Raw genomic sequence first — 18162 nt, forward strand, 5'->3', positions numbered from 1 at the left:
CCCCCATGCTATTCAATCTGTATATTGAGCAAGCAGTAAAGGAAACAAAAGAAAAATTCATAGTAGGAATTAAAGTCCACGGAGAAGAAATAAAAACGTGAGGTTCTCCGATGACATTGTAATTCTGTCAGAGACAGCAAAGGACTTGGAAGAGCAGTTGAACGGAATGGACAGTGTCGTGAAAGGAGGATATAAGATGAACATCAACAAAAGCAAAACGAGGATAGTGGAATGTAGTCGAATTAAGTCGGGTGTTGCTGAGGGAATTAGATTAGGAAATGAGACACTTAAAGTAGTAAAGTAGTTTTGCTATTTGAGGAGCAAAATAACTGATGATGGTCGAAGTACAGGGGATGTAAAATGTAGACTGGCAATGGCAAGGAAAACGTTTCTGAAGAAGAGAAATTTGTTAACTTCAAGTATTGATTTAAGCGTCAGGAAGTCGTTTCTGAAAGTATTTGTATGGAGTGTAGCCATGTATGGAAGTGAAACATGGACGATAAATAGTTTAGACAAAAAGAGAATAGAAGGTTTCGTAATGTGGTGCTACCGAACAATGCTGAAGATTAGATGGGTGGATCACATAATTAATGAGGAGGTATTGAATAGAATTGGGGAGAAGAGGAGTTTGTGGCACAACTTGACTAGAAGAGCCATCAGGGGATCACCATTTTAGTACTGGAGGGCAGCGTGGATGGTAAAAATGATAGAGGGAGACCAAGAGATGAGTACACTAAGCAGATTCAGAAGGATGTGAGCTGCAGTAGGTACTGGGAGATGAAGAAGCTTGCACAGGATAGAGTAGCATGGAGAGCTGCATCAAACCAGTCTCAGGACTGAAGATCACAACAACAACAGCGTTTATTTTGCCTCAAAACAATGTAAACATGTGACAGTAAAGTAGGAAGAATGTAAAGTACGCAGAACGCAAATGACTGCAACATGCATAACGGTAGACAAAAATGTTCTTCGTTTTTTTTTCTTCAAGTTAACTGATTTGCACACACATTCCGACAACTGATTAATGTGCTCATTATGGGGTGTGACCACATCGGGCAGCAACACAGGCCTGACAACGGCGGGGTATGCTGTGAATGATGTCATCAGTCTCATGTTGAGGCAGTAACCCCCATTCTTCCTGCAGAGCAGGTCGCAGTTTTGGAGAGTGGTTGGTGGATGCTGATGTGACGCAAGCCGTCTCCCTAGTTCAAATGGTTCAAATGGCTCTGATCACTATGCGACTTAACTTCTGAGGTCATCAGTCGCCTAGAACTTAGAACTAATTAAACCTAACTAACCTAAGGACATCACACACATCCATGCCCGAGGCAGGATTCGAACCTGCGACCGTAGCGGTCGCTCGGTTCCAGACTGTAGCGCCCAGAACTGCACGGCCACTCCGGCCGGCCTGCCGATTCACCCGTACAATTTCGTGAAGAGGGATTCGAGTGTTAAACATAATCCCTGCAAACACCATCAGGCATCCTCCTCGATATCGGTCTCTTTCCACAATGTTTGGATTTCGAAATCATGTTGCACGTTCGCTCCAGATGCGAATCCATCGAGAATCACTCTCCAGACTAAATCGGGACTCATCAGTAAAAACAACATAGGCCCAGTGCTCGACTGTCCACGTGGCATGCTGGTGACTCCACACCAGACGTCCCCTCCTGTGAAGACGCATCAGAGGTAGATGTACAGAATGTCTCTGACAATAAAGACCACACTGCCGAAACCTTCCGCATACCGTTTGCTCCGATACAACACGTCCAGTGGATGCTGCGAGCTCACGTGCCACTTGTCGTGCAGTACTAAGGCGGTACTGTCGTGGCTCTACAGCCAAATAACGGTCCTCTCTTCTGACGTCACACGTGGTCGGCCGTGCCCTAGTCTCCGGGATACAGATTCGGTCCCTATAACCTGTCGCCACATCCCATAGACAACAGAACGATTCACTTTAAGCCATCGGACGAAATCACTTTGCAACTGTCCTGTTTCCTCTCTTTCTGTGGCCCTCTACTGCAGAGAATTTGAAGGACATCTTCTCGGTGCCATACTGCAACCGTCTGTCACTGTCTACAGAGCGGATGTGGGGCTACCCAGAAAACACTACCTCGTGTCATAGGGAACCTGACGTCATCGTTGGCATGGTTGTCCGTTGACTGGAATGCCATCTTCTGTACAGAACACGATCATGCGGGTATTTGGTTGACAGTTTGTGTGGTTATATCGTGAATCAGACACAGGAAGGGGAAATAGCGGTTTGGTGCGCTAATTTGGACACCATTATAGATATAATGCAATAGTTTAAAATGCACAATTCTAGCATAATTAAAACGTATGGGCAGGACCGGCTAGACAATCTGTTAATCTGCTGTGTAGAATATCCATTTCCCCTTAACATCGTCAATAGGTGGGCTAGCTCTTTAGGTAAAGTATCCGTATCTGAGGCTATGTGTGCAAATGTGTTAATCACGCACGGGTAATAACTCGACGGCTGTAAATACGAATCGGTATGACGGCTATATGCTGATTCCTGCACACGCGGGAACCTTAGAAAGACGTGTTTGCAACACAATGCAGTACTTTTAAGATGCGAATACTGCAGCATGTTTTTATCAGCAGGTTTGTCTATTTTCAACTCTTCATTTTTCTGCCAAAGCAATTAGTTTTATTACTCGATTTAGTAAATACACTATATAGTGCTAATACGATAAGCAGAACTACATACAGGCTTTAACATTACGTTGCGTTGTTTATATACACATTTCGATTTTAGAATCCGTAATAATTATGGAACTATAGTTCGTGATTCAGTCAAACATATAGAGTTAAGGAGATTGCAATCTGCTAAACACGAATGTTGGCGGGGCCTCGTCAATTTCGCAAGAGAAGAGAAAGCGTCCACACACACTGTTGAGCCAAACGCTGAAATAACTTTAGTGGCTTGCCTGTGCACTCGAGGATATTGCTCTGTGGGTATCATTGTATAAAAGTCTTCCTGGATTGAACAAACAGGTCGTTGAGGTGGATGCTTCACTGTACATCTGCCACCTCGAGTCGGAAGTAATAAGGTATATTAGAGGTGAAAAGCGAAAATGGTCTGACAAATAAATCGAAATCCACCTTATGCTCCGCAAAGTCTTCCAATTTCTTTCAGAACACGTGATGAAAATTTCAATTACCGAAACGTATTCAATCATATCTAGTCCAAAAATGACTGTTCATGTTTCATGTCCCGAACTCGATGCTGATTCTTCAACAGGATTAATTTTTCTTTGGTAGCATCAGTCTTGTGCGCCAAATCTGTTACCAAATGATCCTCCACTTGCTTTGAGACACTTAAAGAATTCAAATAGTTTGTGGTATCAGTAGTAAAATATTATGTGACCACTCTATTTCCAATTAGATTAGTTTTACTTCCTGGTGCCCGCCTTCAGTTCTGTCAGTATTCACCGTCGTTCATCAGAAAAAAAGTGCAACTACTTCTTCGTCATACAATGAAGGCTTTCACGACCGGATGTTTCAGCTGCTGAGAATTCTTTCGGGTTGTAAGGCCGTGGTCCATGGAACTCTTCAATCCCTGAAGTTTCGTCCAAAGCTACGTTGGACATCTACGGAGGTGCTCCTGGTTGTGCTGAGTCTTGTCGACTGACGAGTCGGACGTTGGAAGAGCGGCCCAAATACCTTGGGAAGTGAGCGTGGTCTAGATTTCACGTGATAGCAGAGATAAACCTTGTCAAAGATAAAAATTTTTAACTATCGATCTGAGTACGTCAAAGATAAAAAGTTCTCATCGGTTCTGTGGTCGAGTTTCATGGCTTCTTCTTTTCTGTTAAAATTATCCCCATGTTTATATATTTCGACGGCTTCTCTATATAGCCGTGGATAATAGTTCGTAATAGTACATATGTACATATGTCATAGTACACCTTCTCACCCCTCACTCCCAGTCGCTGCTGCGCTCAAAGCGCTAGACCGGAGCGCGGCGGAGTGTTCGCGCTCGCTCAGCGTTGTTTGGCAAGGTTTGGTTCAAATGGCTCTGAGCACTATGGGACTCAACTGCTGTGGTCATCAGTCCCCTAGAACTTAGAACTACTTAAACCTAACTAACCTAAGGACATCACACACATCCAGCCCGAGGCAAGATTCGAACCTGCGACCGTAGCAGTCGCACGGTTCCGGACTGCGCGCCTAGAACCGCGAGACCACCGCGGCCGGCTGGCAAGGTTTGCTGCAGCGTATACATAGCGTGATTTTTTCCACCGTGTACAAACTCTAGGAATTGATAGATGAGGGGATACAGAACAAAGAAGGTCTAATGAACTTATGTCCGGAAATGCATCGTTTCCATGCTAGAGACAATTTTATCCAATCACACATTGTTACAGAGGCTGCGACCTAATACGCGCTGTACCACGCAGCCAGAGTTACAGTAGGTGTAGAAAATAGTTTCCATGCGTGTACGCGCCGTAGCATGTTCTGTCTCACACGTTCACATCGACCAGGCCGCTCCGAAACGTGTCAAAGGCAGAAAAAATACGCTTCTCCATTGTTTTCACTTCTGAAATGGGCACTGCATACACGGTACTTTTGAGATGGCTCCACTACCACAACTCGCGCGGGTTGGGATCCGGCGAACGAGCAGGCCGTGCAACTGGACCCCCTCGTCCAATCCATCGACCAGGCAACACGATTGAAGTGCGTCCGGATGTTAATGGCGAAGTGGGCATTAGCACCTTCATATAGCAGCCACATAACTCTTCGAATCATTAATGACACTACTTCTAGTAGGGGAGGCAAAGTCACCAGCAAGAAACGCCGATAGTTCCGGCCTGTGAACGGAAGACTAGTCCCAAAATACGGTCGCCAGTTATTCCAACCCACACATTCCAGCTGCACCGATACTAATGATTCGCTGTCACCATACCATGTGGGTTCTGCATACTATCTCACAGATGTCTGTTATGAAAGTTGAAGATACCACTCCTCATCTGTGAATAGGATGGATGACAAAAATCACGGAATCGTGGTTGCCTGGTGAAGAAACCAGTGACAGAACTTCTCCCAATGTGGAGAGTCTGTCACTAGTAAGCCCTGCACACACTCTAAGTGATAAGGATAGTAACACTCTTCACAGAGAATGTTCCACATGGTCGTCTGGCTTACCGTGACGTGGCGGGCCAACTGCCTGGTACTGACACGGCGGTCGCCTTCCACAGTGTTAATCACATTTTCGTCCAAGTTTGCTATCCGAACATTTCTGGTATGTCCTCCATGATTTCCTGCTTCTGAAACGATCTTGTCTCAGACAAACAGCGAAACACTGCTGCAAACATTGAATGCTGTGGTTGTTGTCGGTGGGATAGGTCTCCTGATACAACCTTGGTGCCCGTCGCCCGTTGTCATTTGCCTTTCCGTAAGTAAACAGCATGTCGGCAAGCTCTCGATTCGAATACGGAACTATTGTGTACAACGCTGTATCACATCCACTACTCTGTGAGTCAGAAAGAGAAGTGAATTGGACACAGCATTACCAATTATTATGGCAGGAGAGGGCTCTAGGGCATGATGTATGAGAAAATCATGCGAACTGTAGCTGTAGCTACATGGTACAACGAGTATTAGACCTGTAATATTATTGGGATTTCCGTAGTATGAAAGCTGTGAGTACCCTTGGAAAGGCATTCACCTATCTGTATATTAAACGATCAACCTATAAGATGAGACCTATTCTTTGAAAGACATTTGTTTTATGTAATTTAGGAACTGTAAAGATGCGCATCTAGCGCGGACGCTAATACATCAATTGCGCAGTCAAAGAAACATTTTAACAGAAGCTTAACTGACGTTCCGCTTCGATCTAAATAAAAGATGACAGTAAAAATCTTTTACAGATCTTCAGATTTTAATGTATGTTGTTGTTGTTGCGGTCTTCAGTCCTGAGACTGGTTTGATGCAGCTCTCCATGCTACTCTATCCTGTGCAAGCTTCTTCATCTCCCAGTACCTACTGCAACCTACATCCTTCTGAATCTGCTTAGTGTATTCATCTCTTGGTCTCCCCCTATGACTTTTACCCTCCACGCTGCCCTCCAATACTAAATTGGTGATCCCTTGATGCCTCAGAACATGTCCTACCAACCGATCCCTTCTTCTGGTCAAGTTGTGCCACAAACTTCTCTTCTCCCCAATCCTATTCAATACTTCCTCATTAGTTATGTGATCTACCCATCTAATCTTCAGCATTCTTCTGTAGCACCACATTTCAAAAGCTTCTATTCTCTTCTTGTCCAAACTATTTACCGTCCATGTTTCACTTCCATACATGGCTACACTCCATACAAATACTTTCAGAAATAACTTCCTGACACTTAAATCTATACTCGATGTTAACAAATTTCTCTTCTTCAGAAACGCTTTCCTTGCCATTGCCAGTTTACATTTTATATCCTCTCTACCTCGTCCATCATCAGTTATTTTGCTCCCCAAATAGCAAAACTCCTTTACTACTTTAAGTGTCTCATTTCCTAATCTAATACCCTCAGCATCACCCGACTTAACTCGACTACATTCCATTATCCTCGTTTTGCTTTTGTTGATGTTCATCTTATATCCTCCCTTCAAGACACCATCCATTCCGTTCAACTGCTCTTCCAAGTCCTTTGCTGTCTCTGACAGAATTACAATGTCATCGGCGAACCTCAAAGTTTTTATTTCTTCTCCATGGATTTTAATACCTACTCCAAATTTTTCTTTTGTTTCCTTTACTGCTTGCTCAATATAGAGATTGAATAACATCGGGGAGAGGCTACAACCCTGTCTTACTCCCTTCCCAACCACTGCTTCCCTTTCATGTCCCTCAACTCTTATAACTGCCATCTGGTTTCTGTACAAATTGTAAATAGTCTTTCGCTCCCTGTATTTTACCCCTGCCACCTTTAGAATTTGAAAGAGAGTATTCCAGTCAACATTGTCAAAAGCTTTCTCTAAGTCTACAAATGCTAGAAACGTAGGTTTGCCTTTCCCTAATCTTTCTTCTAAGATAAGTCGTAGGGTCAGTATTGCCTCACGTGTTCCAGTATTTCTACGGAATCCAAACTGATCTTCCCCGAGGTCAGCTTCTACTAGTTTTTCCATTCGTTTGTAAAGAATTCGTGTTAGTACTTTGCAGCTGTGACTTATTAAACTGATTGTTCGGTAATTTTCACATCTGTCAACACCTGCTTTCTTTGGGATTGGAATTATTATATTCTTCTTGAAGTCTGAGGGTATTTAGCCTGTTTCATACATCTTGCTCACCAGATGGTAGAGTTTTGTCAGGACTGGCTCTCCCACGGCCGTCAGTAGTTCCAATGGAATATTGTCTGCTCCGGGGGCCTTGTTTTGACTCAGGTCTTTCAGTGCTCTGTCAAACTCTTCACGCAGTATCGTATCTCCCATTTCATCTTCATCTACATCCTCTTCCATTTCCATAATATTGTCCTCAAGTACATCGCCCTTGTATAGACCCTCTATATACTCCTTCCACCTTTCTGCTTTCCCTTCTTTGCTTAGAACTGGGTTTCCATCTGAGCTCTTGATATTCATACAAGTCGTTCTCTTATCTCCAAAGGTCTCTTTAATTTTCCTGTAGGCAGTATCTATCTTACTCCTAGTGAGATAAGCCTCTACATCCTTACATTTGTCCTCTAGCCATCCCTGCTTAGCCATTTTGCACTTCCTGTCGATATCATTTTTGAGACGTTTGTATTCCTTTTTGCCAGCTTCATTTACTGCATTTTTATATTTTCTCCTTTCGTCAATTAAATTCAAATGTTTCTGTTACCCAAGGATTTCTACTAACCCTCTTCTTTTTACCTACTTGATCGTCTGCTGCCTTCACTACTTCATCCCTCAGAGCTACCCATTCTTCTTCTACTGTATTTCTTTCCCCCATTCCTTTCAATTGTTCCCTTATGCTCTCCCTGAAACTCTGTACAACCTCTGGTTCTTTCAGTTTATCCAGGTCCCATCTCCTTAAATTCCCACCTTTTGCAGTTTCTTCAGTTTTAATCTACAGGTCATAACCAATAGATTGTGGTCAGAGTCCACATCTGCCCCTGGAAATGTCTTACAATTTAAAACCTGGTTCCTAAATCTCTGTCTAACCATTATATAATCTATCTGATACCTTTTAGTATCTCCAGGGTTCTTCCATGTATACAACCTTCTATCATGATTCTTAAACCAAGTGTTAGCTATGATTAAGTTGTGCTCTGTGCAAAATTCTATCAGGCGGCTTCCTCTTTCATTTCTTAGCCCCAATCCATATTCACCTACTACGTTTCCTTCTCTCCCTTTTCCTACACTCGAATTCCAGTCACCAATGACTATTAAATTTTCGTCTCCCTTCACTATCTGAATAATTTCTTTTATTTCATCATACATTTCTTCAATTTCTTCGTCATCTGCAGAGGTAGTTAGCATATAAACTTGTACTAATGTAGTAGGTGTGGGCTTCGTATCTATCTTGGCCACAATAATGCGTTCACTATGCTGTTTGTAGTAGCTTACCCGAATTCCTATTTTCCTACTCATTATTAAACCTACTCCTGCATTACCCCTATTTTACTTTGTGTTTATAACCCTGTAGTCACCTGACCAGAAGTCTTGTTCCTCCTGCCACCGAACTTCACTAATTCCCACAGTATCTAACTTTAACCTATCCATTTCCCTTTTTAAATTTTCTAACCTACCTGCCCGATTAAGGGATCTGACATTCCACGCTCCGATCCGTAGAACGCCAGTTTTCTTTCTCCTGATAACGACATCCTCTTGAGTAGTCCCCGCCCGGAGATCCGAATGGGGGACTACACTCCTGGAACTGGAAAAAAGAACACATTGACACCGGTGTGTCAGACCCACCATACTTGCTCCGGACACTGCGAGAGGGCTGTACAAGCAATGATCACACGCACGGCGCAGCGGACACACCAGGAACCGCGGTGTTGGCCGTCGAATGGCGCTAGCTGCGCAGCATTTGTGCACCGCCGCCGTCAGTGTCAGCCAGTTTGCCGTGGCATACGGAGCTCCATCGCAGTCTTTAACACTGGTAGCATGCCGCGACAGCGTGGACGTGAACCGTATGTGCAGTTGACGGACTTTGAGCGAGGGCGTATAGTGGGCATGCGGGAGGCCGGGTGGACGTACCGCCGAATTGCTCAACACGTGGGGCGTGAGGTCTCCACAGTACATCGATGTTGTCGCCAGTGGTCGGCGGAAGGTGCACGTGCCCGTCGACCTGGGACCGGACCGCAGCGACGCACGGATGCACGCCAAGACCGTAGGATCCTACGCAGTGCCGTAGGGGACCGCACCGCCACTTCCCAGCAAATAAGGGACACTGTTGCTCCTGGGGTATCGGCGAGGACCATTCGCAACCGTCTCCATGAAGCTGGGCTACGGTCCCGCACACCGTTAGGCCGTCTTCCGCTCACGCCCCAACATCGTGCAGCCCGCCTCCAGTGGTGTCGCGACAGGCGTGAATGGAGGGACGAATGGAGACGTGTCGTCTTCAGCGATGAGAGTCGCTTCTGCCTTGGTGCCAATGATGGTCGTATGCGTGTTTGGCGCCGTGCAGGTGAGCGCCACAATCAGGACTGCATACGACCGAGGCACACAGGGCCAACACCCGGCATCATGGTGTGGGGAGCGATCTCCTACACTGGCCGTACACCACTGGTGATCGTCGAGGGGACACTGAATAGTGCACGGTACATCCAAACCATCATCGAACCCATCGTTCTACCATTCCTAGACCGGCAAGGGAACTTGCTGTTCCAACAGGACAATGCACGTCCGCATGTATCCCGTGCCACTCAACGTGCTCTAGAAGGTGTAAGTCAACTACCCTGGCCAGCAAGATCTCCGGATCTGTCCCCCATTGAGCATGTTTGGGACTGGATGAAGCGTCGTCTCACGCGGTCTACACGTCCAGCACGAACGCTGGTCCAACTGAGGCGCCAGGTGGAAATGGCATGGCAAGCCGTTCCACAGGACTACATCCAGCATCTCTACGATCGTCTCCATGGGAGAATAGCAGCCTGCATTGCTGCGAAAGGTGGATATACACTGTACTAGTGCCGACATTGTGCATGCTCTGTTGCCTGTGTCTATGTGCCTGTGGTTCTGTCAGTGTGATCATGTGATGTATCTGACCCCAGGAATGTGTCAATAAAGTTTCCCCTTCCTGGGACAATGAATTCACGGTGTTCTTATTTCAATTTCCATGAGTGTATTTTACCTCCGGAATATTTTACCCAAGAGAACGCCATCATCATTGAAATATCTTTATCTTATTTGTTTTTTTCATACTAGAGACCTCAGTCTCTGTTGGTTGGTTTTTGGGGTTGAAGGGACCAGACTGCTACGGTCATCGGTCCCTTCAGTCTCTGTAATAAAGCATGATTCAATAAATGGTCTCTAGCATGGAAACCACGCATTTCTGGATATAAGTTCTTTAGACCCTTTTTTGTTCCGTATCCTCTCATCAATCAGTTCCTAGAGTTTTTACACGATGGAAAAAATCACCCTGTATATTTTTCTGAGGATTTCAAACATTTCAAGTTGTCAAAGGCTTTTTCTAGGTCGACGAATCCCTTGAAAGTGTCTTGATTTTTCCGAAGTGTAACTTCCATTAACGAGTGCGTGCTGTAAAACATTAAGTTTGGAAAGTAATGTATTAAACCAAGGGATAAAGCAAAAACTGTACGACAAAACTTCTACAATGTGTTACTTACAGAGAAAAAGAAATAGTGACAGATTACTCAAGGACTGAAATGATTCCAAGTCGTTTTGATTGGATAACACAAGATCGTTTTTGTTAAATCTTACTTCCACTATCAAGAGCAGCCTACAGAACATATGTTAAAATACAGAAAAAGAACCAAAAGAGAGAAAACACCTACAATGAGTGACTTAGTTAAAAAGATGTCGGCCTGTTGTTCACAGAGCGAAAATCTTCCAGGGCGCTTTGCCTTGGTAAGATAAGGAATATGTGATACATGCGGTTACAAGCTGCAGTGGGATGAGGCTTATGAAAAGAAAGAGGATCTCATTACTGCCTCAGAGACCAGTTTACAGCGCGCTATCAAGAGACGAGCAACGGAAAGCTCAGGATGGCTGTAAGAAGCTGATCAACGTCAACAACGGCAGCTTGTGCTTCACAGCCAGGTGCAGCGAATCTCCGTCCAATCTGATGAAAGGTCTGCAACATGATCAGTAGAAGAGTGTGGTCGTAGCAGCAGCGGTAGACAATGGCAAATTTACCATCTCAAACGAGCAATGGGTATTGAAGCACCTACGCTCTTGCAGGACTCCAACTGAACTGTGCGTCGCAAAGTGTGCTTTTCCAGTCCCCTTCCTTGCTTCAGGGCTTCCTCACATCGGTTCATCAATGATACGTCCCCTGTCATTAGAGTTTGATGTTGGAAACATGTGGTTTACACTAGATCTCCTTGTTCCAACTTTATTCATCCACCAAACAAACGCTATCAAGAGAGAGTAGAACCGATAGAGGTACTCAAGGTACGCTCCGCCACACACCGTCAGGTGGCTTACGGAGTATGGATGTAGATGTAGATGTATATGTAGATGTAACGCATCTCCCAACGAACACTTTGACATCATAAATTTACAAATTCAGCTTTTACGTACTTAATGGATTTGAGGAAGTTTCATTCAGGCCAACAAGGTTTCCTTCGAGTTGCATTTGGTTCACACTGCAGCACTCATTCTCCAGAAACCGACATTTCTGGGAGTCGAAGTGGACAGCCTATGGTCCGGAGAGGTATGTAAAGATAACTCTCGATAAACAGCTTTTTTTTAATTACGGTATCCCTTCCTTTCACGGAGAATCCCGTCGCGGAATGAATCGTCCAAAGTGCCTACACAAGTGACTGAAATCATATCGCAAGCAAATAAAATCACTTGCGTATTAAACCACTTCCCTTCCTTCACGTTCACATACAAACATATCAGTTGCGGGAAAGCAGAATTTCTGCAAGTGTTTACAGTAGCTCAGGCTATTAAAATCTTACAGGCTGCGCAGATGAAAATTCATGAGGCATGAGGTACAGTGACCATTAATTATGACTGGAGTCATCCTTTCTCTGCTAACCAGTCAAGTTCTGGTACCTCAAGATGCTGTACCTTCACAGCATCGTTGGCATCTTCTAAATGATTGAATATGCATCTATATTCTGCATATAAGGAACGATTGCACAGCGGGTTTGTCATTCACAGATCACTTTTCAGTGTTGAGATGTTTTATGAGGCGATCCTGTTATGCCTCGTGAAAGAGTTGTCACGTCCCGGCGCAGTTTCAACCTACCAAAGTAGTGCTGTTGGAACCTGTGTCGCGCAATAAGGACATCAGTGACAATATTGTTCCGTCGTGCTTACCCCTAATTAATCTTCAATCAGTTACCCAAAATTTGGATAACTTTAAACCACAAACGCACTGGCCACGGAGGAAGTGCCGACGCCCTCTACAAATGGGAAAAGGTACCAACTACAAATCGCGGCTGCGGTGCTGGAAAACAAACAGTCTAGCACATGGTAGAAGAATGCCCAGTTCGAGCCTACAAGGGAACCTTCCTCGACTTCGTAGCTGCAAAGATAAGGGTATCGATTTTATTCAGTGCCTCGATGTCAATTTGTAATAAGATTGTTTAAAAAGTGTATCAAAGTAGTTATGTATGCCGTACGATAAATAAATAAATTTTCATAACGCACTCGAGAGGGAGCAGACCTTCCTTGGTCGTTTGTGTTTGCTGCTGGGGAACAGGAAAGGATCTTTGACAGGGACGGTGATCTTCCAAAGTAGCAAGATAGTATGAACTCCTTTAGACAATACTCTCTTTTGGGACATCCACAATTGTTACTAAAATATTGCATGATGAATAAATCCGTTCACTTGTACTTAACAGATTCTTTACTTGGATAAAATCGTTCATACGAACTGGGTGTAAGTCCCATCGTCAGGCGCTTAAGAGTCACGTAAAAAAAAGAGCCAGATTTAAGTGGCATGCGAGATCCCATGGTTCAGTCACGTGGGGATCTCGCACGCTACTTGACAATTTTTCTGGATTATTTGTGTTTATAACAGGCCTTCTAGGGTATATAAGGCTCGTGAACAGTGTTAGATGTTCACTGATGACCGTGGAGGACACGAAGATGCGTCGTACTTCTGTGAGACAGCGTTATCAGCAACTGACAGATTTTGAAAGGGGCCTCATTGTGGGTCTCCATTTGGCTGGCTGGTCGTGAAATTTAGATGTGACAGTGGGCCAATATTGGGCTACATGTGAACGTGGTAGCATGTATACTCGACGCCAATGTACCGGACTACCCCATCTCACCAGCACAAGAAGGGATCACTGTACTGTGTATGTGGTCTCGTCACATCGTAGCATCCAAGAATCACTAATGGATTCCATGCTACATTTTTTATCATCAAAAACACAATTGATTAGAGGCTAGTAGCAGCCAGACTACGGAATTTCCATCCCATGTGTAGACTACCATCAACACTACAACATAAACGGCTTCACATGGGATGGTGTCGCGACGGGAGGCATGGTCTGCTGACGAATAGTGTCGCATTGTGGTTAGCGATGAATCGGAGTTCTGCACTACCTATCATCGCCTAATGTGGTGGTTATTTGGGTGGTTGTACCATTCTTGCTATGTTTTGGGAAGGTTCGGCGGTGCTATTCCCGGCCTCATGGTGTGGAGAGCCATTGGGTATGACTTCAGGTCACGGCTGGGACTGAGGAAACTTTGGTGGCGTAACGGTACGTCATGGTCATCTGCGTCTTCATGGATTTCCACTCATGTGACAGTATCTTGGTGCCATTTTTCAACAAGACGGTGGTCGTCTAAAAATGACAATTGTGCGTATGAATCATCCCCAACCATATCAGCTCGTGCATGCAGATCAGAGGAGGTGAAACATCGTGATGTGTCATTACCTGCATGTCGTTTGACTTTCTCTGCACATCAAAAGGTCATCCTGCATTAGTCGACACATCTGTCGGGGCTTTTCACACACCTGTTGCTCACTCCACGCGGTAGTGATCTGATCTGACCAGGAAAGTACTTGGTTACAGGACCATTATGTACCTCTGAATGTGCTGGTGGGTGTCGTTTTTCTGCAAAACTCTGCAGTCATGCTCTAGATGTAATTGTAGACACCATACACAATGCAGCAATCTTAACTATAAATGTAAATGCGGAATGTCAATAAAATGCTCCGAGCAATACCAATGACTGCAAAACGCACAGTGAAGAAATGCAAGTTGATCGCTTGGCGTATTTGCACATTCTATAATATCAGTGTTGAACGCAACGTCAATGACACTTTTGAAGTTGTTCACTGGTTCACCAACATCGTAGCCAGCGTTGTGCCACGCGTAACGAAGCATTGGTCTGTATACTCCCGCAGATAACTGATTGTAAATGACAGAATGCATATTCATGATACAGACTCTGTCGTGCAATTTCGGCTGCATATTACTGGAACGTAGTTTAATGAAGTCTGTTATTCTCTTGGCATATATTTTATATTGCCTGAAAAAATACACATCCAGTGGTTGTGCATATTTTGTAGTTTTAGGCGGAATTATTTGTAAACCTACATGTTTTCCGCCAGATGCTTCCAGTAGTACTCGCTCATCCTTATGTCCAGACCAGGTGTCACAAAGTACTAATGACTTTCTCGACAATATGGATTCAAAACTGACAGAAAAAACGCCTTCAGATGTTGTTTCGTCATCTTCCCACTCACACTTGCATCGACAACGACATTTGGAGGGCATCGCGTTTCTATTTCCCTTGACGCGCGGGGTCCAAACTTTCGACTGGATTCTTGGAAGCAAATGTAGAGTTTGTCTGCCAATCGTCCGTCCATTGATATAGCAACATCGATCGTGTAACTATGTGTTGCACAGTTAACTGATTGCAACATCGCGACAGTGTTTCTCTCCCCTTTCATGGATAGTGTTCTGTCACAAGAAAGTTCATAGTTGAACTGACTCTGATCACAGTTCCATACAGAACTAATATCGATGTTTTCTCTCGTGATATGCTCATTGACGTCAGCAACAAACGTTTGAGCTCTTTATATCAGCTCTTCTTCGTCATCTTTATCTTTTCGTGCTTGGAGCATAGTGATACGGCGTGATAGTATCCTAAACTCCTTTTTCAAATAAGTAATAAATCCTAGTGAAGCCGTAAAGTTTCTACACCCGAGATTTCTGGCTACGTCCAATTCCCAATGTTATAAATGCCAATAATAAACGGCGGAACCGCATCCTCGCGCTTCATCGAATTTCGCCATTACACGCTCCTTAATGGTCTTGAACAGCAATGTACGATTACCTTTGAAAATTGTATTTCCTTCTCTTTTCTTTGCCACGGAATGTTTTTAATATTGCTTTTAGACTTCAGTTTAGGGTATCTTTTCAGAAGCTTATCGTATGTGTCCAGACCTCTTACGTAACAATCATCGTACATGTCCTCCAGTGTTGTCATCAAACGCCGTGATGATACTTACAGCTTTAACCTTCTTCTTGCGAGACGGTTGGTATTCACTGTCACTGCTCCCATCGCCTCTTCCCGCACTTGCCGTAGCACTACCGTTTGCAATGAGTTGATCGTCATTATCACCCCTATCATCATCATTATGTGTTAGTGTTACAACAGTATCTGTTTCTAACTTATGCTCATATTTCTGCACTATAACAGATACCAGAAAACATGCGAATGATTCGTCTTCTACACCAATACCATCTTCACGAAGAAGGGTTCTTCGTAACTTCATCTCAACCAATCGCAATACGTTATCAGGACTGATTACCAATCGCCGAGCCATCTGACGCTTCAATACACAAATAATGTCACAAAATGCAACTTCAGAGGCACGCTGCACCGTCCCTACTGGTCCCGACTGGCGTACCGGCAGGTCAGTGTGTAATGCGGCGTGGCATACGCAGAGGCCTGTAACGGACGACTGCAGAGTTTTGCAGATGCGGAAGTATCAGTAGTGCAATAAGAGACCTTTACATTATTTCTCACACGATTTTGGTGTATTTGTGTTTGTTCGAGCCCAAGTACTTTCCTGGTGAGAAGCACACGGGCGGCTACAGTACGCAACGTGGCCTGCACTGGACAGAGCGAACTGATTAGCGGCGGCGCCTGGGACCCGCCCCGGCACACAGCAGTCGCTGGTGGGCGGCCAGTGTCCGGCGGCCGCCTCGATGGCCAGATAGCCGGGCAGCCGGCCCACCGCGGTAGGCCGCAGCCGTGCCATCCGACACCGCGGCTCCGCTTCCAGCGGCTGCGGCTGCCGCCGGCCGCTTCCAGCTGCTCCAGCGCCGCCTCCCGCCTCCTGTGTCCCGCCGCTGACCGTGACGGGTGTCGCACGTGGACGGCGGGCGCTGCCTTACCAGCACACACGTGCAGCGTCCGTGGCAGCCTGTCTGCGGTGCCTACCTGTCGCGTATGTGAGGATAGCACCAACCTAATGGAAAACATTCCATCACTTTTCGGACGAGCATCCAGGGCATTTTCAGTTCATTTTCTGATATTTCGGCTGACAACCATTCAGCCAGCCTCAAGGCTAATCACTTGCAAGTTTTCAAATCACTTTATGCACTGTGGGGTAAGACATAACACTATTGGGCCGCCCGGAGTGGCCGAGTGGTTCTAGGCGCTACAGTCTGGAACAGCGCGATCGCTACGGTCGCAGGTTCGAATCCTGCGTCGGCCATGGATGTGTGTGTTGTGCTTAGGTTAGTTAGGTTTAAGTAGTTCTAAGTTCTAGGGGACTGTTGACCTCAGAAATTAAGTCCCATAGTCCTCAGAGCCATTTGAACCATAACACTATTGGTAATAAGAACGTGAGTCATAGATTAAACTTGATGCGTCCGAGAGGAAATTTTTTGAGCAAGAGCAGGATCAGTGAGATCCACATTGCTTACGAAGTGTGTTATTGTCAATTATGGATGACATGAAGTCTTAGAGTAGTTCCTCTGAGAGCGCAGGCGTATCACGAGTGGTTCCCACCAATTCTTGAGCTGGAAACCCTCGTCTCGGTTCAGCAGATTGTCTGCTACTTGTAGGAGGGTGAGTCAAATGAAAACCTTAAATATTTTTTAAAATATTATTTATTGTGCAGAAGTGGTACAAAGCTGCATCGCGTTTCAACACAATCTCCCACACGCTCAATGCAAATCCTCCAGCGCTTACAAAGTGCATAAATTCCTTTAGAAAAAAATTCTTTTGGTCGTCCGCGCGACCACTCATGCACCGCGTGGCGTACCTCTTCATTAGAACGGAACTTCTTTCTTCCCGTTGCGCCTTTAAGTGGTCCAAACATATGGAAATCATTTGGGGCAAGGTCCAGTGAGTATGGTAGATGAGGAAGACACTCAAAATGCAGGCCTATGATTGTTGCAACTGTTGTACGTGCAGTGTGGGTCCTTGCATTGTAATTTTGCAAAAGGACAACTGCTGGCAGCAGTCCACGTCGCTTTGATTTGATTGCAGGCCACAGATGATTTTTAGGAGATCTCTGTATGATGCACTGGTGACAGTGGTCCCTCTAGGCATGTAATGCTCCAAAATGACGCCTGTTTCGTCCCAAAAGACAGTCAGCATAACCTTCCCTGCTGATGGTTCTGTTCGAAACTTCTTTGGTTTTGGTGATGAGGAATGGCGCCATTTTTTGCTCGCTCTCTTCGTTTCTGATTGGTAGATGTGAACCCAGGTTTCGTCCCCAGTAACGATTCTTGCAAGTAAGCCATCACCTTTTCGTTCAAAGTGCCGAAGAAGTTCTTCACAAGCACCAACACGTCGTTCTCTCATTTCAGGAGTCAGCTGCTGTGGTACCCATCTTGCAGACACTTTGTGAAACTGGAGCACATCATGCACAATGTGGTGTGCTGACCCATGACTAATCTGTAAACATGCTGCAATGTCATTCAGTGTCACTCGGCGGTTTTCCTTCACTATGGCTTCAACTGCTGCAATGTTCTGTGGAGTCACAACTCGTTGTGCCTGACCTGGACGAGGACCATCTTAAACTGAAGTCACACCATTTTCGAACTTCTTACTCCAT

Source organism: Schistocerca americana, chromosome 5, assembly GCF_021461395.2.
Source record: "Schistocerca americana isolate TAMUIC-IGC-003095 chromosome 5, iqSchAmer2.1, whole genome shotgun sequence".
Taxonomy (NCBI): Eukaryota; Metazoa; Arthropoda; class Insecta; order Orthoptera; family Acrididae; genus Schistocerca; species Schistocerca americana.